The 25850-nt window shown below is 36.2% G+C and overlaps 1 protein-coding gene across 42 annotated transcripts in view; it reads right to left on the bottom strand.

Annotated features, from left to right (window-relative positions):
* The window catches only part of PTPRD (protein tyrosine phosphatase, receptor type D), a 2534232-nt gene that overhangs the window by 722497 nt on the left and 1785885 nt on the right, over window positions 1-25850 (bottom strand). For all 42 annotated transcript variants that reach the window (XM_027549289.1, XM_027549255.1, XM_027549273.1 and 39 more), the window contains exon 10: window positions 14773-14811. The gene's annotated coding sequence lies outside the window, so the exon portion shown is untranslated. The remainder of the gene's footprint in view (window positions 1-14772; window positions 14812-25850) is intronic.

Here is a 25850-nt window from a genome sequence, read left to right as displayed (position 1 = left end):
GATTCCACATATAAATGATATCATACAGCATTTATCTTTATAGTATTATACAAATGTATATTCCTTCAGTACATCCCTGACTGCTTTAAAATTTTTTATTTAGTTTTTTTATGTGCTTCACGCTACTTTTGTCTTACTTAAGAGGTTTAATAGATCTAACGCAAGCCTGTTAATATTTCTTTCTAAAAACTCAGAAATGACCGGAAACTTTCCATCAATTCCAATCCCTTCTTGGATGTCTTCATGCTTTTACCTGCCTACTCCAAGATGAGTCTGTTGCTCTATATGCTATTTTCTTGGGGCTTCCCTTTACCTCTTTTTTCTTCACCTCTGTGTCTGGTTTCTTGTTTCTTGGAACATTTTTTTTTTTTCATGTGATTTACTCTCATTTGTTTCTTAAGTATACTCTCCAGTTGTATCTTCTGAACAAGTAGATGGAACATAATTCTTAAACTATTTTGCCTATCTGAAATTGGCTTTATTATAGCTTCACATTTTATTGATAGTTTGGATGGATATAAAACTGTAAATTGGGAAAATTTTATACCCTAGAAGTTTGAAGGTTTCCTGTCATTTAGCATCCAACTATTCAATATTGTTTAAAAAATTGAAGTGCCATTTTTATTCCCTTTCTTGGTATGTGAGCTGTGATCACCATCACCCTTTCTGCTGTCTACATTTTGTGGGTTTCACATCTTTAACTTGGTTATACCATAATTTCCCCAACATGCCTCATAGTAAGCCTTCTTTGAAAACACAATATGTTAAGAAGTAACTGAACTTTTTTCAATCTGAGAATCAAGTTCTTTCATTATTCAGCATTTTTTTTTTGTTATATCTTTGCTATTTTCATTCCTTAGTCATTATTTTCATTCCTTAGTTATGGTCTCACTTTGTGAAAGTGATATTAGACAGAAGTTGGATATCTGCAATTAATTCTGTCATTAAAATACTTTTGATCATTACTAGTCCTTTTCGCTCCTGTTTTCTCAATTTCATCATCCATCTCTCCTTTTGTATTTATGTATATATCTACTATAAAATTTTAAATATCTGAGATTAAAATTTTTTCTCTGTTCTTTTTATGATTTGCACCTTTATTTGTTTTGTTCTCTTTTACACTGAAACTGTTCCTTATATATTGGCCATCTTTGACTATCTGAGTGGTGCCTTAAGAAGATCTTATGGAAATTCTGTGTTAGTGTGTACGGGTCAAGGTTTGACAAAAGGTTAATGCTGAATGAGACAGCTTGACTCTGGGATAAGAATTCCTGCATATTATATGTTATTTTCTCAAGGACAATTAAGTTTATCAAAAGGACAGTCCAATTTTATTCATTGTTCTGATATCTTAGGAGTAGGGAGTTGGTGTCCAGGAAGGATATTTGAGTTTTTTTTTTTTTTTTTTCATGATTTCTGAACAGTGCTTCATCTCTAGCCTTCTTTGTTTTGATAGCCTTAATCTCTAATCCAATTTCTCTAATGTTTTATACCTCTGGTCTCCTACTCTCCTAGCTATATACAAAGACAGGAAAGAATTTGGTGATCTAGCACATCCTAGAGACAATCTTATTGTTTTGAAACAATCCTCTTATTTTCAGTGTCAAGCACCTTCTGTTACTCCTACGTACTTGATAACTACAAGTCCTGCCTGAGGCTTTCCAGGCTTTGAGAGTGGTGGGTGGGTGAGTTGACACATGTCACAGTTATCTAAGCTACTGGCACTAGGTTTCAGATTTACCTACTTTGCTAAATCTCTACTTTGCATCTTCCAGAACTCTTTGACATCTTTTGATAATTTGTATCCCTCTACTATTAAATTTGTTTGTATTATTGTGTTTTTAAAATTTTAAACTCTTATCTTAGAGGTGTTTTTTAAGGCAGCAGAGACAGACTTTTAATTCCATTTGCCATGTTTTACCTGAAGAATGTAGACTATATTTAAACACCTGTTAATCATATGATGTGTATTATTTTGAGATTTAGCATCCTAATTAATTCCTTATACCATAATACCACCCAGACAGAAATGTTTCTTGATATGTTATATAATGGAATATAAGAATAAATTCAAATGAGAAACAAAAGAATAAAAGATGGGATAGTTTTATTAGCTATATGATATTAAGGTGTGGACTGGGAAATACTTAACATGAAAGCTGAGTTGTTTTAGGAAATGATGACTTCATTTCTACCCAGTGAGATACAGTCTTTACCAATTCACGTAATTTAAACATTCTTCTTTGCAAAAAGTACTTAAATAATAATTTTTCTAATATATGAATGAACAAAGAATTTACAGGGAACAAATACAAAAATAAGCTCTTCTACTTAAACTTTCCTTTTTTCCTACAATTACCTGTTTTATTATTTTATTTTTAAAAATTTCATTTTCTTGAATTTTTTAAAAACTATTTTTCACATATTAAACTCTATATTTTCTTGACTGGGTGAAAAGATGCTGTAAATACACTGTGTTTATGTGTGTAGAGGTATGTATACTGAGTGTGTGACATATACATATTTTTTTTCTGTACTCATTTAGTATTTTACTGAATTAATAATATATCAAATTTAGTTTAAGATCATATTTATAAGAATGTTACTTGGAGAACACAACCTTATCACTTAGAAGTAGAAAATATAGCAAATATACAATGTGGTTCAAGTCTGCTAGCACAGCATCCCCTCACTGCCCACAACTCACGGCTGTTGGGTATCCATATAGCTAATTTACTTTGCAGTAATAGAAACTGACACTACATTGTAAGGCAGATATAGTCCAATAGAAATTAGAAAAAAAATACGATCAACTAGACTTTTAAGGCCTCAGCTTGGACCTGAATAGTGAGTTTATAACTGTGATTTAAGTAGGGAAACTAATTCCAAGTTTTAAATTGGAAACAAACTTAACAATAAATACAATGAGTATGTGGTATGCCTAAGGATCCTTATGGATTCCTTTTGACTGATACTGGCTATAATAGTGACATTAAATCAATATGGCATTTATATTGTTTTATATTTACTAATTATATTTCCAAAAGTTCAAAATACAAGTTATGATTAAATTGACAAAGAGTAATTTTTGTCTCTGTTACAACAGTGAAGCATAATGTTGCATTATAAGGCTCTTTCCTTCTTGTCATTAGCAGCAGCTGTCCTAGAAAACTATTCATAGTTAGAGATCAGACCAGAAACCTATCTGATTTCAAACCAGAAACAAAAAAGTACAATTCCTATCAATTAACCAAATTTTCACTCACTTTTCTACATAAACAATTGTGACTATGATACAAATTTTTAGGTTGATTCTGTTTGCTTGTTAAAATGTCAGTACATTATTGCAGCTCATTCAGAAGCATTCTTCTAATTGTCTGTGATACAATTTACTTATTTATAAACAAGTTTTGAACCCTACTGTATACTAGATACCCCAATGGCGATACAAAGAAGAATGAAATGATATCTCTACTTTCAAATTGTTCTCCAACATTTGGGAAGTACAGGCATTTAAATGTATCATTAATATAGAAGGCTATTAGAGGGCTATTAGTAGGGCTATTAGAGGGCTTCCCTGGTGGCTCAGATGGTAAAGCATCTGCCTGCAATGCGGAAGACCCGGGTTCGATTCCTGGGTCAGGAAGATCCCCTGGAGAAGGAAATGGCAATCCACTCCAGCACTCTTGCCTGGAAAATCCCATGGATGGATGAGCGTGATAGGCTACAGTCCATGGGGTTGCAAAGAGTTGGACATGACTGAGAGACTTCAGGGCTATTAGAAGTTAGAATGCCATGGGTTTAACTGAAGGTGATACATATATAAGTCAGTGTACCATAGAAGAAGCCAGTTTTTCTGGCAGCAATATGATAAGTTTAGTAGTGCTAAAGCACAGGACACCTGGAAGTGAAAGTAAGGTAGAAAGATAAAGCTAGACAAAGAGAAAGGAATCAGTTCGTGAAAAGCCTTATATTCTTTGTAGAAAGTGTGTGTCTAAGCAGGAATGAGATATACAATAATATGTAATTTGTAACCATAATTTTAGCAGAATAAAAATAATTATAGATAGAAATCAAGTCTTTGCTCCACAGAGACAAATCTATTCAAACGATGGTACCCAAGTGTATAAGCATGGATGATCCTTCTTATAGAAGAGTAGAGACTATCTTTCCTGGGAAAGCCATTACATTCTTATTGCCCCCTGGATAAAATTTTGTAACCAAAGTCATGGAAAATGAGGCTAATTAAAGTCACTTAAAAATGGAAAACAAGCATCAGTTAAAAATCAGGATTTTAAAAAATCTTGAGGAAAAATGTATGAAAAAACTGATAATAAGACAAGGTAGTACTCTTGCCTGGAAAATCCCATGGACAGAGGAGCCTGGTAGGCTGCAGTCCATGGGGTTGCTAAGAGTCGGACACCACTGAGCGACTTCACTTTCACTTTCCACTTTCATGCATTGGAGAAGGAAATGGCAACCCACTCCAGTGTTCTTGCCTGGAGAATCCCAGGGACTGGGGAGTCTGGTGGGCTGCCATCTATGGGGTCGCACAGAGTCAGACACGACTGAAGCGACTTAGCAGCAGCAGCAGCAGCAGCACAAGAAGGTATCTTTAATATTTTTAAACATTTTGGGTTTCTACCTATCCTGTGCGCTAGCTCAGAAAGCCACAGTTCACAATAATCTGTCAAATGACCCATACTTTTCCCATTCTATGAGTAGGAGTGCTTCCAGAGTCTCTGCCCTGGCAGTTCTAAGGAAAAAGGGAAGGTACAAAGCTTTTATATCATTGGTCTCTGGTGTTGGTGAGGAAAAGGAAACATAATGAAATCGAATGGTGAAATTCTGGGTTAAAATATTTCAACCACTGTTTAACATGTTTTTGAAATTTTGCCAAGAGTATTAACTAGTCTCATTAATCATATACTGGGAATGGGTAGTTATAGAATTAAAAAAAAAACACTATATTAATACAACTATGTTCTGAAGAATTACATACAGTCTTATTTTTTTCCTTCCTTTTACTATAATAATAATGGAGTAAGTATCATGTCAGATAAAGGATAAGAACAATTTTGCTTAAGATAAATTTTATGACATTGTGCTGAAAGAGAAAAATCTTCAATTACATACTTATAATTAAAGGAGGAACCAAAGTAGGTTCTGGCATATTGCATTAGAATAAATCCATGTATTCAAAATTTAAAACAAAAACAAGAAACATGAAATCAAGATCTGCTGCTAAGTCACTTTAGTTATATCCAACTCTGTGTGACCCCATAGACAACAGCCCACCAGGCTCCCCTGTCCCTGGGATTCTCCAGGCAAGAACACTGGAGTGGGTTGCCATTTCCTTCTCCAATGCAGGAAAGTGAAAAGTGAAAGTGAAGTCGCTCAGTTGTGTCCGACCCTCAGCGACCCCATGGACCACAGCCTTCCAGGCTCCTCCATCCATGGGATTTTCCAGGCAAGAGTACTGGAGTGGGGTGCCATTGCCTTGTTCATATACTATAAATCTAGTAGACCTCTCTATAGAAGTACAAATAATTCTCCCATTCACCTAATATCAATTTTGTATTTTTTCCCATTATCCTCAATAGTTTGCTTGACATCTACAAAACACTATTTAAACGCACATTATCAAAACTAACAACAAAAGAATACCAGAAATATCTATTTAACAAATGAGGAAATTGAGAATTAATAAAACTTGACTTGTGCTAAGACATACAAAGGCTAAACTTAAACCTAACAGTATCAAAATTTTGGGTTGCATAGTTGTTACAGTCCAAACATTAATGTCTAAATGATCTACACATTTATATGGTAACTTTTAATTTAAAACTGGAAGGGCAAAAGTTTTTATGAAGGCTAAATCAGTTGGCATGGAGAAAAACATGATGTAAAAATTTGTGTGAGTGCTTAGAAGTAAAAAACAAGTCAAATAAATATTAAGATTAGAGTTAATATAATTTGTCAATAGATACAGTAGATATTTGCCTCTTCACTGGTAAAACTGGAAGATTTCATTCTGAACTGTATGTGCCATTTTTAATTCTATCTCAAATCTAAACTGAAGTTTTTGTTTTTCTGTTTTTTATTATTTTTTATTTATTTATTTTTTCCCTCTGCATGAAGAGTAGCCAGGGCAGACTTTAAAACTATGTGGTGGGAATGAGTTGTTTTAAAGTTGGCCAGCTTATAGAAAAATGAAAATTACTAGGAACTGCCTCAGGAGAAACTCCAGTTATGAATGGTTAGAAGAACATTCAGTAGTTCAACAATCCTTTCTAAAAGCTCTATGACTTCTGAAAAGAGGTCAGAATATGAGTAAATGAAATATATCATTGCTCTGGTTCCTAGGAAATAAGCAATGGATTCAATATATCTTTGGTCAATATTCCCAGGCATAAAAGGAAGAGACTGTTAGAAATCAGACGATGAACAAAAGCTAGAATTAAAAAAAAAAGGTGGGTGGGTGGGGACAAAATTATCTACAGCTCTTTTTGTGTTCTGATGCACATGCCATGCTATAGGATAATCCCTGTTTGTCCCTCCTGATCCATTCTTCAGCCTTTTACCCCTGCTTCATGAGGTTAACATTTAAGGATGGCATCAACCTGGCCCTCCTGCCTTTCAGTCTCTTATTGGTTCAGTGTGAGGCATCAGCAGAATATTAGAAGGTAAAAGAAATGAGGAGTCATGGTATTTATTTTCCTTGTTCTCTACCTGCCAGGACATGTATTGTCATATGCTTTTTGTTTGTTTGTTTTCTTAACTTAGTCAGGGTCTTGTTGGTTGGCTGTCTTTAATAATACAGGTCTCTCTGGCTTTTATAACCTTATGTTCTATTAAGACTATATGTGGCTTAATATAACTGTAACTAGTTAGTTATATAGCCTGGGATACTTCACTACCCTTTAACCCTAATTATCCCTCCATAAAAGTCACTTTATTAAAGGCTCTTCAAACTTTTTAAAGTGTGCCATCAGTTTTCTGAAAGGATCCTGACTGATATATATACCCTGGACTGTGACATGATCACTGTTATATGTGACAAGGATTAGAGGTGGACTGAAAATGTCACATGTGTACTACGCAACAGGTGCAAAGTGTATCCCCAAGACTTAATATGGATAAGACAATTATTTTTAAATTTCAATGGTCTATGTTGATTATTTTAGCATGGAAAACTTCCCTTTTGCATTAGGGTTCATATGTAGCACGCTTGTAAGTTAGATTGCCCGAGATGTAGATTGCTATGGAATGTGTATCCTGGTTACCTTAGCGACTGCTTTTCTTAAGTAGAAAGTGGCAATTATGGTCTGCGGGGGCCCTCAGAAAGTGTATGTTTTTGAATTCTGGGAAGATATAAATTTGGGGAGCTTTATAGAGATCACCAGATGTATATGCTCCAAGGTTACATGGTCCCACATGTCCCAGTACATTGTTCCCTGGGGGAATGACTTACAATTCAACTATTATTCTCATATTCTGGAAGACCAGTAAGCTCGGAGCTTTTGATTTTAATATTATAGAATTAAGTGCTTATGTGAGAAAACAGACCTATGGGTAAATAGATGGTAGAATGCTTAGTAACTGCAGCCTGTAATTACATAGTATATAATAACCTCTGTGGTTATTATAGGCCAAACAATAGTAGACAGTGAGGTGTACATTAAGAACAAGCTGTGTTATTCAAAGCCCTGAAACTCAGAACGTACTCAGAAAGGAAAGAGGCTCACACACTACTCATTGTCAAAGTAAGCAAAGAATATGTTTCTATTCCCTGAAGATTTAGCCTCTTACAATTGGGGATGCTGTGGATATGCTGCCTTTGTAAATCAAGTGTAGTGACAACTCTGCAGCTACTTTAACAGCTATTTTACATTTTCTTCAGTAACCAAACATGTTTTTTTTCTCTAACGTGATTTTAAATTCTTGTTCAAATTTGAGAATCAAGGTTTCTCTGATACTAGTCTTAATGATGATACCTACTTGGCAAACAGGCTTTAAAGTGGTCCCCAGGGCCTCTTCCTCCTGGTGTCTATGCTCTTGTATAATCCTGTCCTCTTGAGTGTGGACAGGACCTGTGACTTCCTTCTAACCAATAGAGCTTAGCAAAGGAGATAGGATTTCACCACCTTGATTATGCTCTATTATATAAAACTTCATCCTGCTCTTGGTTGTAGGGGGTCTCCTTCTACCTTGCCGGCTTTAAGGACGCAAAGTGTCCTGTGGTGAGAAGGCTCTGGACAGGGCCTTTAGGCAGTGAGCTTCAGGCAGCCTCTTGGAGCTGAGCAAAACCTCCAGACAACAAGCATCAAGAAGCTTAAGCCCTCATTTTAACAGTAACAAGGAAGTACACTCTGCCAACAACTTGAGTGAACTTGGAAGTGGATCCATCACCAGTTTAGCCTCCAGGTGAGAACTAAGCCCTTGCTGACATATTGACTGCATCCTTGCAGAGGAGCCACCTACCCATAGAGACTGTGAGATAATAAATGTTATTTTAAAGCCACTGAATGTGTGGTAATTTGTTATACAGCATAGAAAACTGAAACACCTGTCCAGTACATACTGAGTAAGGACCATGAGCCAAGCATTATTCACAGTACTTGAGAAGATTACAAAAATGATACATTCATGCATTCAAGGAAGTTATGTTAGGTAAGATGCTTTACTTTCACACACAGATACAGGGAAACTATTTACAATGTCAAATGACTGTTTGCTTTAAGTGGATAAGAGAACAAAGTAGATTTATGAAATAATACTAAAATTTTTATCGAGCTCTATCAGTTAAAGTGTAATGGCATATGCATGTATTTTAGCCATTCTGCAACCTAGGAGAAAGGATCACCGTTATCTCTGATGGTATATATCCTTGCCCTTGCATCCTATAACATCAGGTAGAAGAGCAAAACTTCATAAAATTACACAAAACTCAGTGGTGCTTAAAGAAACCCTGTGACTTGTCTTTCTCAGGGTCCATGTGAATATCATCTATATGGTTCCATTTTTAGGTTATGTGCTGTTGAATGGATTACTGTCATCTGCCTTTGCATTCACAATCCACTAGCCTATATTGTCAAATATCTACATCAAATCTATATCAGAAAGTTGTCCACTAGATTAAGTTTTTCAACAAAGATTTCTGAGTATATGAATATCTTGAACAGAATAGATAAATGCAACTAGTCATACTAACAATGGCAGAAAGAAAAAGAGTTAAAGATAAGGATGTAGATAGTACAGATGTTAATTTTTTAAAAAATCATGCAATGATATTTGAAAACTTTTGCCAGGTCTTATGCTTGTTTGCTTTTGATTTCTGAGGCTTTAGGGACTTTGCATCAAAGTAACACAGGAGTGGCTAAACTCTGACATACTATAAAGAGCTTCTGCAGTAACAATTAATATATGGAGCCACTGACACTAGAATTAATCTTGGAAACCACTTTCAAGGTGATGGGGAAAATAAATGTGCCACAGGCGTACCCCTTAGTGCTACACCATCTTTGTTGTGTTCTATCATTGATCATTGATGATAGCAAAAAAGCAATCACTCACAAAACAGAACTAATAACAGTCTTCAGATATGAAAGGATCTTCACTCATGTCTATGTTTGGTACCAAACCATGTTTAGTCAATAGTGGTATTTTTATTTATTTATTTTTCCTTCCCTCTTCCTTTCCCTACTGCATTGTCAGTGGCACCAGAGGCCAGTTCATTCACTATTCTGAAATAGCCTTTTTGGATACTGATTTTTATCCAGATATAAATATGTGGCTCTAAGAGAATATGGAAACTTCGAGTATTAGCACTTGCACGGTTACAAATATATGGGCGCTGCTGCTGCTGCTAAGTCGCTTCAGTCGTGTCCGACTCTGTGCGACCCCATAGACAGCAGCCCACCAGGCTCAGCCATCCCTGGGATTCTCCAGGCAAGAACACCAGAATGGGTTGCCCTTTCCTTCTCCAATGCATGAAAGTGAAAGGTGAAAGTGAAGTCGCTCAGTCGTGTCTGACTCTTAGCGACCCCATGGATTGCAGCCTACCAGGCTCCTCCGTCCATGGGATTTTCCAAGCAAGAGTACTGGAGTGGGGTGCCATTGCCTTCTCCGATGGGCACTGCAGACAGGACCAACTTTGCTCTGAGCCAGATAGTCAAACTGACATCAAAATTCAGGGAATTCCTAGGTGTAACAGACACTCGGGGGCTGTATACTTTGCTTTTTCATAGTGGTAGTGAAATTGCTGTTGTCAGCATTAGTTCCACTATCCTGGTCCCACTAATTCAACTCTTCCTTCACAAAAGGACATTCAGTCCCTCTAGGGGGTTAGTGCAGCCCTGGGGTTCCTGGGTCACATGAATCCTTTTGCATCTTATAGTTTAACCAGCCTGACTATGAGACTGCATTCCGAGAGTTCCCTTTGACTTGAATTCCTCTTGGCTGCTGCACTTTTGCCCTCTTGATGCCTTCGGATCCTCATAATCAGTAGTTGCTGTGGATAATGAACAGTTTTTCTACAGCATCTACACCATCATCGTTGTATTCTATCATTGATCATTGATGATAGCAAAAAAGCAATCACTCACAAAACAGAACTAATAACAGTCTTCAGATATGAAAGGATCCTCACTCACGTCTATGTTTGGTAACAAACCATGTTTAATCAATAGTGGTGTTAAACTGTAAGCTCTATGTAAGACTCACAGAGGAACAATAACTCTCCTTGGAAATAAAGAGGTAGATTATTTGGGTAGATTATTATGTAAAATGTAAATAAACAACTGTCATGTAAAATGAACAACTGTTTGGTCCATTGCTATTATCTCATTTCATTCTGGAAGCATTTATTTGAATTTCATGAACGATGTTGATATTGTGAAGAAAACTCCCCCATGATCCCAAGATAACACTTAGTTTTCAGAATCTAGATGGAAACATGCTTCTGTGGAATAATTTAGATTCTGTCTCATGTACTCAAAATGTTTCCTAATAACAACATCCCTGTTTCTCATCATGCCTTGATACACACCATCTAATACCTCACCATTTGCCTCTGAACTTTTCCTTGCATTAAATCCAAAAGAATAAAGGATACCTATGTGATTACTTAGAAAGGACGAGATAATAATCTATCTAAAAGAAAGCATTAGGCTCCTTCCAGAAATTCCTTACCAGGAGAACACCAAAGAGGAAGTAAGTGTGTTTATCTATGGTAATAAGAACACAGTTGCCTAGCAATCAAGTTAAGTTCCCTGTCATCTTTATCAAGCAGCATGTTTACACTGGAGACAATCTGAGGAAAGAGAAATCTGAGCTGTGATATCAGCACAATGAAAGCGTATTTCTAAACACAGGGAGCCGTCATTTATGAAACAAGATGATGACTACTTAAAACACAGCGTTTAGATAGGCGTAGATTGAAGTTTCAAAATGTCATAACATATTTAAGGCTCAATCATTTCAACTCTTCTCCAATAATCACTTTTTCAACATTATACATTCTACCAAACAGATAATACAGAATATTTCATTGGAAGGTGGGAAATTTTTGTCATAGTATGTGTGCACTTGTGTGTGTTTGTATGTATATCTGTGCTTGTGAATGTATGTGTGTGAAGGACCAGAAAGAGAAGTGTTTGTTGACTTCGTTTAATAATCTAGGAGAATTTTTCTAACAAAAGAATAAAACAGGTTTATTTTAATGAAGTTAATTAGAAGCAATTATTTTAAAAATTAATTGACTAATCATGCAGGAACTTCAATTTTATTTTTTTTCTAACAGCTTCTTTTTTTCTTAATGATGTTCAAGAGGCTAGTCTCTCAAAGGGATTGTTCAATGTGCATTTATATAATAATTATTTTCTTTCCTGACTTCAACACGTATACCTAGATCAACTCAGAAAAACCACACACTTCACACCATCAGCCAAAAGCAGAGTCAGAAAAGAGAATCTTTGGGGTTTTGTTAAGAAGAAGAATGCCAACAATTAGAAAATAAAGTTTCTCTCTGCTAAACTTTCAGAGGAATGCAGATGAATTGGCTCTTAAAGGTACATGTGGGAGGACTTCAGGTTCACTCTGCTGTCAACTAAGTAGGAAGCACTTTTTCAAAATGCTGACTGATGCCTCCTCATAGAGCTTGTTCAAGGCACAGGACTGAGTTACTGAGACTGTCTTACTATTTATCTTCCAGCAGTCCTCATCCTCTTTTGGAACAAGCAATCACTTTTGCTTCCCCTCGTCTTTTTCATTAATGCTTTCTTTACACAAATATGGATAAAATCACTGTGATAGTACTTCTATGAATATTCGTAATAAATTTACTATATTTCACTAAGGAAGGTACTAGGGTGTTTTGCAATGTACACAAACTGTGGGCAGAGTTCTTAGTCCCAATTCCAGTTCCTTCTCTTTCTATTGAGGTGACCTCAGTCATGTTATTCAGCTGTTTTGAGAATCATCTGGAAAAGGGACAATCAGATATTCTTTACATGACAGATGTGAAGATTATCTGAGAAGATGTTTGTAAAACCACCTAGCCGAGCACTATTAAGAGAGAGAGAGAGAGAGTTCTAGATTTTTTTTCCATTGAGGAACATAAAGTAGCAGAAAGCAGGTGAACATTTTGATGATGCTAAAGGACTTTGCCTGCACTCCAGATATAGAGACATGAGGATGACTAAAGCTTTGTAAATGGTAGGTTGATTTATCCCCAGAACAACTTTTTTGATGATAAAGTCAAATCACAAGTACAAACACATGCAACAATCCTTGCAAAATCATTTGTATGGCTCATGGGATTTTGGACAGGAACCTTTAGGGAACCAAGGACAGGAACCAAGTGTCATCAGGTATGTCATCTACTAATGTTGGACAAGTCCCAAGTAATTTCAGGTTGATAAGTTGTTCAAATGCCACCACAATCCTGTGTGTAGGCAGTACTGTCCTTGTTTTTAACGTTAAAACATTAAGGCCTCAGGAGACAAAGTGGATCGTAATGATGGTGTTGGGATTTTACTCAGTAGTTTGGAGTCAGAATCAACAGGCACTTTCTACTCTACCAACATCAAAGTCTATGTTATAATTAGGAAAATAATGAATGATGGACTATTAATGATAACTTTACATATACATCATAAATAAACAAATTATTTTCCCCAAGATACTTCAAATTAAGAGATCTTATTATGATGATAAATGATTAACACATAATAGCCACCAAACAACAACAACAACAATGAACCTCAAGCAACAACCATAAACTCAAGGTTATATTTCCCAATTAAAATATTGTGAAAATGCTGCTAAAAAGGAACTTTTACTTACGTCTTTATAGCAATAAAAGGGAGGTTATTGAATCTTTTTTACTTTTTTTTTTATAGATTTATTTATTGATTTACACTTTGGGATAGAAAGACTGTCAATTCTCCAAGGTTCCTTGGTAAATCTGTACATTACAATTGAGATCAGCACTGCGTTCACTTTTCCTTTGCCTGCAAATAGCAATTACAGGATAACTACAGGGTGAATCTAGAGCTTTGTGTCCATGAATGCAGGAGTAATTTGAACTCTTCTGACTATAAATTTGAATTGCTTAACATATGCTTTCTGTAGATTAGAAACACATTTTAATGACTTATTTCACCTGTCTAAATGCACGAGATTCCCCTTTTTTAGAAGTCAAGTGATTTCAAGAGTAGATCAGGTTTAGAACACTCATAATAAACTTGAAACGAATCAAGAAACATTTTCTTCATTTGAGCATGGCTTAAATTGAGCATGAAGCAGGATGCTCAGAGACAGCAAATAACGACTAGAATTTTTTCTTCTTCATTGAAATAGATAAACGTATTCAATGTTTCTATTTTTTAAACCACTCAAGTTCTAGTTTCAACTGACTAAATTGTCAAGGAAGTAGCAAAAATTAAAAGAGGAACTTTCTGCCTCTTTGGTCACTAACTATTTTATCTCTCCCCTTTTCTCAATTACAACCTATTTATTCCCTGTCTCTACCTCTCTCCAGTTTTCAATCTACTGTTTGTTCTACCTCTCTTTCCTTTCTTCCAAATATTGACAATGAAGTATACGTAATCTAGCTGTTCACTTTCTTTATTTGTACAGTGATCTGGCTTTCTTCTCTATTATTGTTTTCAATTTTCCCCTTCCTCATTTGCTTTCCTTTTGTCTCTTATCTCACCTGTTCTCTTTTCTACTCCATTAACGAAGGTCCTTCCTTCATCATCCCAACACATCCCATTCCAGTTTGGAGGATGCACCTCACATTGCCCTAACTCTCTGATTCTGAGTCATGGTTCTCCATGAGGTAGGGTTGGGGAAGCAAATGAATCATTCTGTGACCTATTCTCCTGGTAGGCAAGTAAGAAGAAGACAACTGCACCAGTAGACACATTACAAAAACAAATGTTTTACAAAACTTCATTTGAAGGGTTTCTATTCACTCAGCATAAAAGCATGCCCATTACTTTGGACCTGGACTTTAATTCCATCTGTAATATCTTTCTATCTGCCTACCATACACAGAAAATTCATGTAGGTTTTTAAAGCCTCCAAATAATCTGAACCTGTTGAAAGTTCGCTTTTATTCCTCATGCTCCAGAATAAAATTGCTAACAATTTTCTAAGAAGTTACAACTTATAGTAGTAAAGAAATACTATTAAGTAATAAACAAATAAAATGTGAAAACTGGACCAGAAAAAAAACAACAACACCTAGTATGCTTTAAATCTTACTTGTTCTTTAGATCCCACGGCTGTTAACCAGAAGTCTCCCTAAAAAGAACGAGAAATGTGACAATTAAAATGTTGTGAAATTGATGCTATTAAAATACTGCTCATTTAGGTGGTGTGTTCTTACATTACTTAGCTAGTGGAAAATGTCAAATTTCAAAAAGAAGTGAAATTAGTTGTATTTTGGCATTTTCCTTCATTTTCATTTTTGTAAAGAACAATTTAAAAGCCACCTTTTAAAGCAACAAGAAGTAAAACATGCTGTGATTACTCTAAGAAGAGAAATTATAGTTTTAGAATATTAATTGAACATACTATATAATCAAAACTATATATAATCTGAAATAAATGACACATATAATCATCATATATTATTAAATAAAAAACTCTATTGAAAAGTCCATGAATAATTCCCATAAATGGAATATTATTTGCATTATTTGGAATTCCTTGCATTGTTAAGATTTAGTTCTTTGGTAAACACACACAAAGCATACTCAATTGCTTTCACTAATATCACAGGGTCTCTAGACAGTATTTACCAAACCATGATGATAATGTTAAAAGAGAGAGACAAATCTAGATTTTAAAATTGGGCCAAGAAACACATTAAATTTCTAAATAGAGACGAGAGTTTATTATTAATAACATTTTTATTAGGATTGATAAAGATTCAAGTACATAAAAGTGTTGAGGAGTTTCAGAAATTTCATAAGCCATTTTGAAAACTAGACAACCATGTTGGTATTTTCCCAATGATTGTTGTTAAACTTGCTCCCCCCGTCCACACCCTCCCCATCACCGGCCCCAACCTTTGGTAAGAATGGAACCAGGGAAATCAACCTGGACTCAGTGAGTGGCTTAGGTAAAAGAAAAGTATTAATCAATTCTTGTAAATTTCTAGAAAGGAAAGTTGATCAGTGATTATCTGTAGATATGGGTGGATAAAAGGTGTCCCTGATAGCTCATTTGGTAAAGAATCTACTTGCAATGTGGGAGATTGCAGGTTCTATCCCTGGGTTGGGAAGATCCCCTGGGGAAGGGAACGGCTGCCCACTCCAGTATTCTACCCTGGATAATTCCATGGACTGTATAGTCCATGGGGTCTCAAAGAGTTGGAATCAACTGAGCAACTTTCACTTTCAGTTATCATGGATGGGTAAAGAGGAGGGATGCATTAAACAGGTTATACACTTTTGAAGTTAACATACATCTTGTTATTTTGTGATGATGGCTTTACAGATATATCAGTTCAGTTTAGCTCAGTTCAGTTGCTCAGTCATGTCTGATTCTTTGTGACCCCATGAATCGCAGCACACCAGCCTCCCTGTCCATCACCAACTCCTGGAGTTCACTCAAACTCATGTCCATCAACTCAGTGATGCCATCCAGCCATCTCATCCTATATCATCCCCTTCTCCTCTTGCCCCCAATCCCTCCCAGCATCAGGGTGTTTTCCAATGAGTCAACTCTTTGCATGAGGTGGCCAAAATAGTGGAGTTTTAGCTTCATCTTCAGTCCTTCCAATGAATACCAAGGACTGATCTCCTTTAGGATGGACTTGTTGGATCTCCTTGCAGTCCAAGGGACTCTCAAGAGTCTTTTCCAGCACCACAGTTCAAAAGCATCAATTCTTTGGTGCTCAGCTTCCTTCACAGTCCAACTCTCACATCCCATACATAACCACTGGAAAAACCATAGCCTTGACTAGATGAACCTTTGTTGGCAAAGTAATGTCTCTGCTTTTGAATATTCTGTCTAGGTTGGTCATAACTTTCCTTCCAAGGAGTGGAATTTATTTCATTAATTTCATGACTGCAATCACCATCTGCATTGATTTTAGAGCCCCCCCCAAAATAAAGTCAGCCACTGTTTCCACTGTTTCCCAATCTATTCCCCATGAAGTGATAGGACCAGATGCCATGATCTTAGTTTTCTGAATGTTGAGCTTTAAGCCAACTTTTTCACTCTCCACTTTCACTTTCATCAAGAGGCTTTTGAGTTCCTCTTCACTTTCTGCCATAAGGGTGGTGTCATCTGCATATCTGAGGTTATTGATATTTCTCCCAGCAATTTTGATTCCAGCTTGTGTTTCTTCTAGCCCAGCATTTCTCATGATGTACTCTGCATATAAGTTAAATAAACAAGGTGACAATATACAGCTTTGACATGCTCCTTTTCCTATTTGGAACCAGTCTGTTGTTCCATGTCCAGTTCTAACTGTTGCTTCCTGACCTGCATATAGATTTCTCAAGAGGCAGGTCAGGTGGTCTGGTATTCCCATCTCTTGAAGAATTTTCCACAGTTTATTGTGATCCACACAGTCAAAGGCTTTTGTATAGTCAATAAAGCAGAAATAGATGTTTTTCTGGAACTCTCTTGCTTTTTCCATGATCCAGAGGATGTTGGCAATTTGATCTCTGGTCCTCTGCCTTTTCTAAAACCAGCTTAAACATTGGAAGTTCACGGTTCATGTATTGCTGAAGCCTTGTTTGGAGAATTTTGAGCATTACTTTACTAGCATGTGAGATGAGTGCAATTGTGTGGTAGTTTGAGCATTCTTTGGCATTGCCATTCGTTGGGATTGGAATGAAAACTGACCTTTTCCAGTCCTGTGACCACTGCTGAGTTTTCCAAATTTGCTGGCATATTGAGTGCAGCACTTTCACAGATATATACCTATGTCAAAACTCATCAAAGTGTGTGCTGTGTTTAACATTTCCAGTATATTTTATGACAAGTATAACTTCATAAAGCTCTTAGAAAACAACTAGAATCATGTGAAATAGGTATTTTATCTAGGGTATGAACTGCATGGTTAGCCCACTGAAAGATTAATAGAGGTTGCTGTTATTTCAATTTTTGTTTAAAAGATTGTCTGGCTGCTGTGTGATGACCCATTTGGGGAGATGGTTATTGGAAGGGGAGATAGAATTCTGTAAGGAGGTTTAGACTAATATATTGGTAGTGCAGCTAATGGATACTGGACTGATTCATTAGCAAGTACAAAGAAAAGGCTTTCTGAAGCACTGGATGTGAAGGTAGAAGCAAAGAAAGGCACCAAGGATGATGGGCAAGGATGATGGGCTCAAACAACTGGATGTATGGTGCTATCATTTCTTGAGATATTGAAAAATGAAAATATATTAATACTGAAAGAGGACAAAAGAGTTCTATTTTGGCCATATTATTTGTGAAACCCCACGAGACAACCAAATAGAAATGTTAAGTTGGAGAAAGGTTTCTAGAACTCTGAGGAAAGTTTGAGCTACATAAGTAATTTTGAGAATTTCCAGGATATATATTTAAGTAGATAAATGCTATGCTATGAAATGGAGGCAATATCACTGAGTGGGGATACAGAAGGAAACCTAGGGTCAGCATGCTACATGGCCTATCTACTGGGATATTTATATCTCTATCTCTCTTCCTTCCTCTAAATAACGACAGTGAAGGTGAAAAGGAGCTTGAGGCTGATTTTAATTATTTTTTATGTTTTTTAGAGGCTATTTTCTAATTCTTGGGTAGAAAAGACCACAATATAGATAGGGTTTCCTGGGTAACTTAAATGGTAAAGAATCTGCTTTCAATGTGGGAGGCCTGGGTTCGACCCCTGGATTGGGAAGATCCCTTGGAGAAGGGCATGGTAAACTACTCCAGTATTCTTGCTTGGAGAATTCCATGGACAGAAGAGCCTGGTGGGCTCAGTCCATAGGGTCATAAAGTGTCAGACATAGCGATTTCATTCACTTTCACTTATAGATAGGGAAAAAAAATATAGTATTTTTAGTAAATTAACCAAATTTGTCTCCAGTTCAATCTCAAAATTATCCTTAAAGATTCTTAGATATCTAATTAATTAATAGGTGTTTATAATTACCTAATGGAGAAGGCAATGGCACCTCACTGCAGTACTCTTACCTGGAAAATCCCATGGATGGAGGAGCCTGGTAGGCTGCAGTCCATGGGGTCGCTAAGAGTCAGACACAACTGAGCGACTTCACTTTCACTTTTCACTTTCATGCATTGGAGAAGGAAATGGCAACCCACTCCAGTGTTCTTGCCTGGAGAATCCCAGGGACGGCAGAGCCTGCTGGGCTGCCATCTATGGGGTCGCACAGAGTCGGACACGACTGAAGTGACTTAGCATAATTATCTAAAGTTCATCTGTTAAATGATCTTGATATGTCTTTTACTACATACAAAATTTTAAAATCAAATTAGAGGTGAAGAACAAAACTCTGCTAAAATTCTCAACAAGAAGTCAAAATTTTTGGAGAACATTCTTTAGGCAAAATGTATAGGAAATGTGGAAAAAACTGTGAAGATATGATTTGATAAAGTAATTGGAAACTCTTTATTGTACTGTGTCAGCAGCTCTTACAAACTCACAGAGATTGCTCATAGAAACAAAGCAAAAAGTTTTGAAGTTAAGTTTATTAGCACAGGAAAAAAAAATATAAGAATTTCATGTCCAGTATGAATGTTCTCCAAAGTATTGCTCAGTATGAGAATCATGGTCTATGGTAGGCTTGGTTTTGTTTCCAGAAGCTTTGAGAATTTCTGGAATGTTGGGAAGGCATGTAACCTTGCTGGATTTTTGTTTCTTCATGTGTACAGTGGAAAGGACACAAACAACTTTCAAGTATTTTGATGAGAATAAGTGGGAAAAGGACACAAAAAGATGGAGACAATCAGCAAAAACAAGACCAGGAGCTGACTGTGGCTCAGGTCATGAACCCCTTATTGTCAAATTCAGACTTAAATTGAAGAAAGCAGGGAAAACCACTAGACCATTTAGGTATGACCTAAATCAAGTTCCTTACGATTATACAGTAAAGTGACAAATAGATTCAAGGGATTAGATCTGATAGACAGAGTGCCTGAAGAAATATGGACGGAGGTGTGTAACATTGTACAGGAGGTGGTGAGCAAAACCCCAAGAACAAGAAATGCAAAAAGGCAAAATGATTGTCTGAGGAGACCTTACAAATAGCTGAAAAAAGAAGAGAAATGAAAGGCAAAGGAGAATAGCAAGGAGACATAAGAAAGCCTCTCTCTGTGATCAATGCAAAGAAATAGAGGGGAAAAAATACAATTGGAAAGACTAGGGATATCTTCAAATTAGAGATACCAAGGAAACATTCCATGCAAAGATGGGCTTAATAAAGGACAGAAATGGTATGGACATAACAGAAACAGAAGATATTAAGAAGAGGTGGCAAGGATACACAGAACTATATAAAAGATATCTTAATGACCCTAGTAACCACAATAGTGTGATCACTCATCTAGAGCCAGACATTCTCGAGTCCGAAGTCAAGTGAGCTTTAGGCAACATCACTATGAACAAAGCTAGTGGAGGTGAGGGAATTCCAGTTGAGCTATTTTAAATCCTAAAAGATGATGCTGTGAAAGTGCTGCACTCAGTATGCCAGCAAACTTGAAAAACTCAGCAGTGGCCACAGGAGTGGAAAAGGTCAGTTTTCATTCCAATCCCAAAGAAGGGCAATGCCAAAGAATGTTCAAACTATCGCACAATTGCACACATCTCACATGCTAGTAAAGTAATGCTCAAAATTCTCCAAGCCAGGCTTCAGCAGTGCATGAACCAAGAACTTCCAGATGTCCAAGGTGGATTTAGAAAAGGCAGAGGAACCAGAGATCAAATTGCCAACATCTGCTGGATCATGGAAAAAGCAAGAGAGTTCCAGAAAAACATCTATTTCTGCTTTATTGACTATGCCAAAGCCTTTGACTGTGTGGATCACAACAAATTGTGGAAAATTTTTAAAGAGATGGGAATACCAGACCATCTGACCTGCCTCCTGAGAACTCTGTACGCAGGTCAAGAAGCAACAGTTAGAACTAGAAAGGAATAGCAGACTGGTTCCAAATTGGGAAAGGAGTATGTCAAGGCTGTATATTGTCACCCTGCTTATTTAACTTATATGCAGAGTACATCATGAGAAATGCTGGGCTGGAAGAAGCACAAGCTGGAATCAAGATTGCTGGGAGAAATATCAATAACCTTAGATATTCAGATGACACAGCCCTTATGGCAGAAAGTGAAGAGGAACTCAAAAGCCTCTTGATGAAAGTGAAAAAGGAGAGTGAAAAATCTGCTTTAAAACTCAACATTCAGAAAACGAAGATCATAGCCTCTGATCCCATCACTTCATGGCTAATAGATGGAGAAACAATGGAAACAGTGAGAGACTTTATTTTCTTTGGCTCCAAAATCACTGCAGATGGTGACTGTAGCCATGAAATTAAAAGATGCTTGCTCCTAGGAAGAAAAACTATGACAAACCTTGACAGCCTATTAAAAAGCAGAGATATTACTTTACCGGCAAAGGTCTGTCTACTCAAAGCTTTGGTTTTTCCAGTAATCACGTATGGATGTGAGACTTGGACTATAAAGAAATTTTAATGGTGAAGAATTGATGCTTTTGAATTGTGGTGTTGGAGAAGATTCTTGAGAGTCCCTTGGAGAGCAAGCAGTCAATCCTAAAGGAAATCAGTCCTGAATATACTTTGGAAGGACTGATGCTGAAGCTCCAAAACTTTGGCCACCTGATGGGAATAATTGACTCATTGGGAAAGACCATGATGCTTGGAAAGATTGAAGGCAGGAGGAGAAGGGGATGACAAAGAATGAGATGGTTGGATGGCATCACCAACTTGATGGACATGAGTTTGAGTAAGCACCAAGAGTTAGTGATGGGCAGGGAAAACTGGTGGGCTGCCATCCATGGGTTTGCAAAGAGTCTGACACGACTGAGCAATTGAACTGAATCGAGCACAAAAATTATTTTTACAAAAAAAAATATTTTTACAATGCAAAGAAACATAGACTGCACTACAATAGTAATAATGATACATCACAGCTAATGGAGGCAACCTATTTAGCTCAAAGACATATTCAGTGAATTTAATTTTATGTCATGTATTCAATTTCATTTACAATTTTCCAAGTCATTAATGAAGCCTACCTAGATACACGATACTGGATGCTTGGGGCTGGTGCAATGGGATGACCCAGAGGGATGGTATGGGGAGGGAGGAGGGAGGAGGGTTCAGGATGGGGAATACATGTATACCTGTGGTGGATTCATTTTGATATATGGCAAAACCAATACAATATTGTAAAGTTAAATAAAATAAAATAAAAAATGAAGCCTACCTAGAAAGAAATAACATCATCTTTTCAGATGTCAGTATAAAAAAATACATGGAAGAAACACATTTAAAATTTTTTTAAATAAATTGTTGTAAAATTTTGGCATGTACAGTAAAAAAATAATGCATCTAGTACCTGTTCCCAGTGCATTTCTTGGACTGAAACAGTATTATGAATCTCTTCCTTTGGTGCTTGCTTTAATAATTTTTTAATTTATTTTTCTTCTTTACTCCTTGTGATATTGCTCTTTTATACAGTAGTTCATCTTTGATTGAGATTAAATCATTAATTTTATGTGTAGCTTTCATTTTATTTTTACACAAAATAATATAATATGCATTGCTGAAATTTACATAAATACACTGAAGAAAATAATAAAAGTCATTCATAATCCTATTACCAGGAGATAACTGCTATTGATTTTTTGGTATATGGCCACATTGCCTCATTTCTATGTACTGATACATATTTTATGAACTCAATAATGGCTGCTGCTGCTGCTGCTAAGTTGCTTCAATCATGTCCGACCCTGTGTGACCCCATAGACGGCAGCCCACCAGGCTCCCCCGTCCCTGGGATTCTCCAGGCAAGAACACTGGAGTGGGTTGCCATTTCCTTCTCCAATGCATGAAAGTGAAAAGTGAAAGTGAAGTCACTCAGTCATGTCCGACTCTTCCCGACCCCATGGACTGCAGCCTATCAGGCTCCTCCATCCATGGGATTTTCCAGGCAAGAGTACTGGAGTGGGGTGCCATTGCCTTCTCCGCTCAATAATGGCATCATGTTGCTTTCACTTTTCCTTACTATCCTATGAATATTTTTAAATGATATGAGTGGTTTTTCTACCACATTTTTAGGAACTGCATACATATTTCTTTTAAATTTTAATTTTATGGATGAACTATAATTTTTTAGACCCATTAGAAAAGTTGTTATCAGTTCTTTTTTCTTATATAAGCAGCCCTGTGATAAACATCCTTAAGGCTATATATCTGCATGAATAATGATTGTACCCTTAGGACAAATTGCAGGACTCAGTCAAGCCTGCATACCAAATTATGAAAATTTTAATATATACTGCCAAATTGAACTCCATAATATTCAACATTCCTACCAGCAAGATATGAAAGCGCCTCCTTCCTCACACTACAGCTAATGGTAGATGTTGTCATTTTAAAATGTTTACATTTTTGTCAATTTGATAAATCAAATTATATCTTTTATCATGTTATTACATGTTTCTTTGGTTACTATTTGTATTGAGGAGTTTTTTTGTGCGTGCTTTCTCCTGTATTTGCTAGTTTCTGAAGTGATTATGTAATTTGCATAGTTATCTATGTCTTTGGTATAATCACTTGTAATAATTTCTTATATATTAACAATATTATTCTTATTATTCATAAAACATAAAATTTTGATTAAGAAGACTGATGATAACCTTAGCATTTTCAGGATTAACTTATGCAAAGTTTTGTCCTAAAACCCAAGAGAAAATGAAACAGCTTTCTTAGTTTACTGAGAAGCAAAAGTGATTATAACTAGATGAATAAATTTAAGGAATTTGAGTTGTATGCTTCATATTTTTATTGCTCTATTTTTCATTCAAATTTGAATCTATGTTAAATGTTAAGCTTAGTCTATTCTGTACAGTGCCTTGAAAAATTTTTTTTGATTCTTTGTATCATATTTTTATTCACTCTTATGTCTATATTTTACTTTATCTTTTGAAAATATCTTTTGAAACTGCATGAACATTTTCTTTTTGATTGCCCAAAAAGAATAAACTGGCTTAACTAAATTTTTCTTGATGCATTACCCTAAGAGGAAAGACTTACTGGTATAGCAAGGTTAAGAGAAGAATGAAGCTGTGTGCTATCTTTGTGTAAGACTTATCTGTGCTCAGTCAGGACCTTAATGCTTTGTCTGGTGTTGTCATCATTACATGGAATGTGATTTCTTTGAGGTCAGCAGCTAAACACAAATGTAATCACAAAGGAATGTGTATTCCTAAGCATGCTCCTTTAGAATTAATTTAGATATACTTAATCAGTGGTGAAAACTAGAAAATTAAGAACTTAGGTAGCTTCAGAGGTTGTAAACTAGCTGATATTCACTAATGGTTAGCAAGTAAGTGTGCTGTACCAATAATGAGAATTGAAATAAAATATCTTACATTACTATCATGCATTATAATCTGTTTCCTATCTCATGCAACTCTTTAAATAACTTGGAATCTTGTCAAGTCAACTAATCTTTCAAAAAAAGTCAATCTCCTTTTTAATAAACTAGATTAAAAAACAAAATTATACTTATCTGAGTTATGAGTTTTGAAAAATGCAGTGGATTTTAGCACTTAAAACTGCTCATTCAGTCAACATATATTTTTGAGCATCTACAATTAGTTCTAGATAGTGCTAATTACAGTTTGAAGTACAACAGTCAAAGTTTCTGCTCTAATATAAATAATATGCTAACAGGTAACAGGTATTAAACAACAAAGGTAGCTAGATGGACAGACACACAAATAGAAGAATGGTTACTTTCAAGTAGGACAGTTTGGGATGTATTGGGTAAGGCTGAATAGGATAGTCAGGAAAATCTGTTGAGAAGTAATAATCTGAGCTGAGACTTGAAAAGCAGAAAGGGCATTCATGTTAAGAAGACAGGAGAAGATCTCTAGAAAGGGTGTATATATTCAGACTCTGACACAGGAACAAACTTCAGTGTTTGAAGAACACAAATGTACCCGATGTGGCTGCAGCATATTGAGCTAGGAAGAGCCTGATGTGGGAAGAGTGGATGAGAAGATATAGATGGGATCATAGATTGTGTAAGGCTTTTTAGTCATCATAAGAACTTGAGCACAGTAAGGTAATCAGGAGCTACCCTGATGCTGATGATGAAGATGAAGATGATGGAGACGATAAAGATCATGTTGATTATGAATTCAACAGTTTAGAAAACTGTCTGTTTTTCACCTAAATAGTATATAGCAAGCCAGTCACTGAGTCTGGTTTCTTGTTCAGACTCTAGTCAGTTTTATTTTTTTCTACATTTTGTTACTGCCTACAGAGGTGATGGTTTTTCACCCTTTAAGCCTAAAGTTGGTAACTGCTCTTGATTTAAGTTTGGTTCTCTTTATTTTCTCAAGGTGTTTGCCAGGTTTTGCCTTGATTTTAGTCCTGGAGAAGCATTTACAGGACTGAACAGAATTATTTAGGAATTACTTCTATAGATTTTCTGAAGTTCAAACTATTTTAATTAGCTATAATTAACTGACATTTTTCTAGCTTGCTCATTCTCTACCTATCACCCTATCCCAAACCAGTTTATTTTAAGCCAGGCTTTCCTACACACGTATTTTAGCCCTACCAGCCAAAACACACAAAGCAAAAGCATGAATTGACAATCTAAAAAGGCATCTCCCCTTCTAATGCATTGTGTCCAGAGCTACTCCTTTTGCATGTTTTTAAGTCTCACCTGCTTGAATGCCTATTTCTTTTTCCCAATTATGGCTTTTTCCCTTTACTGTAAAGTCCACTCTGTATCCTTTGCTTTGTCACCTGCTGTATTTAGTGTTCTCCCCATCACTATTTCAGGTTATTGTCAGCTTTCGGGCACAGCCTCTGGCACACATCATGCATCTTTCCCAGCCCATTTCCTACCAACACCTTCCCATTTCCCAATTGGGTTCACCAAATTAGATGCCAACCAAGATAGAATTTGCTTCCCTCGACCCTGGCAATCTTTGTCCTCATTTAAATTAACCACCTCAATTATATGAAGATAAATAAATAAATACACAACCACACACACATATACACACATAAACACAACTCACGTATTCACAAATTAGGTTTTATCCATTTGACAATAACTGTTACATGGAAAAGATACC

This window comes from Bos indicus x Bos taurus, chromosome 8 (genome assembly GCF_003369695.1).
Source record: "Bos indicus x Bos taurus breed Angus x Brahman F1 hybrid chromosome 8, Bos_hybrid_MaternalHap_v2.0, whole genome shotgun sequence".
Taxonomy (NCBI): Eukaryota; Metazoa; Chordata; class Mammalia; order Artiodactyla; family Bovidae; genus Bos; species Bos indicus x Bos taurus.
Note: the sequence above shows the minus strand (reverse complement) of the source record. Positions and strands in the feature narration are given on the sequence as shown.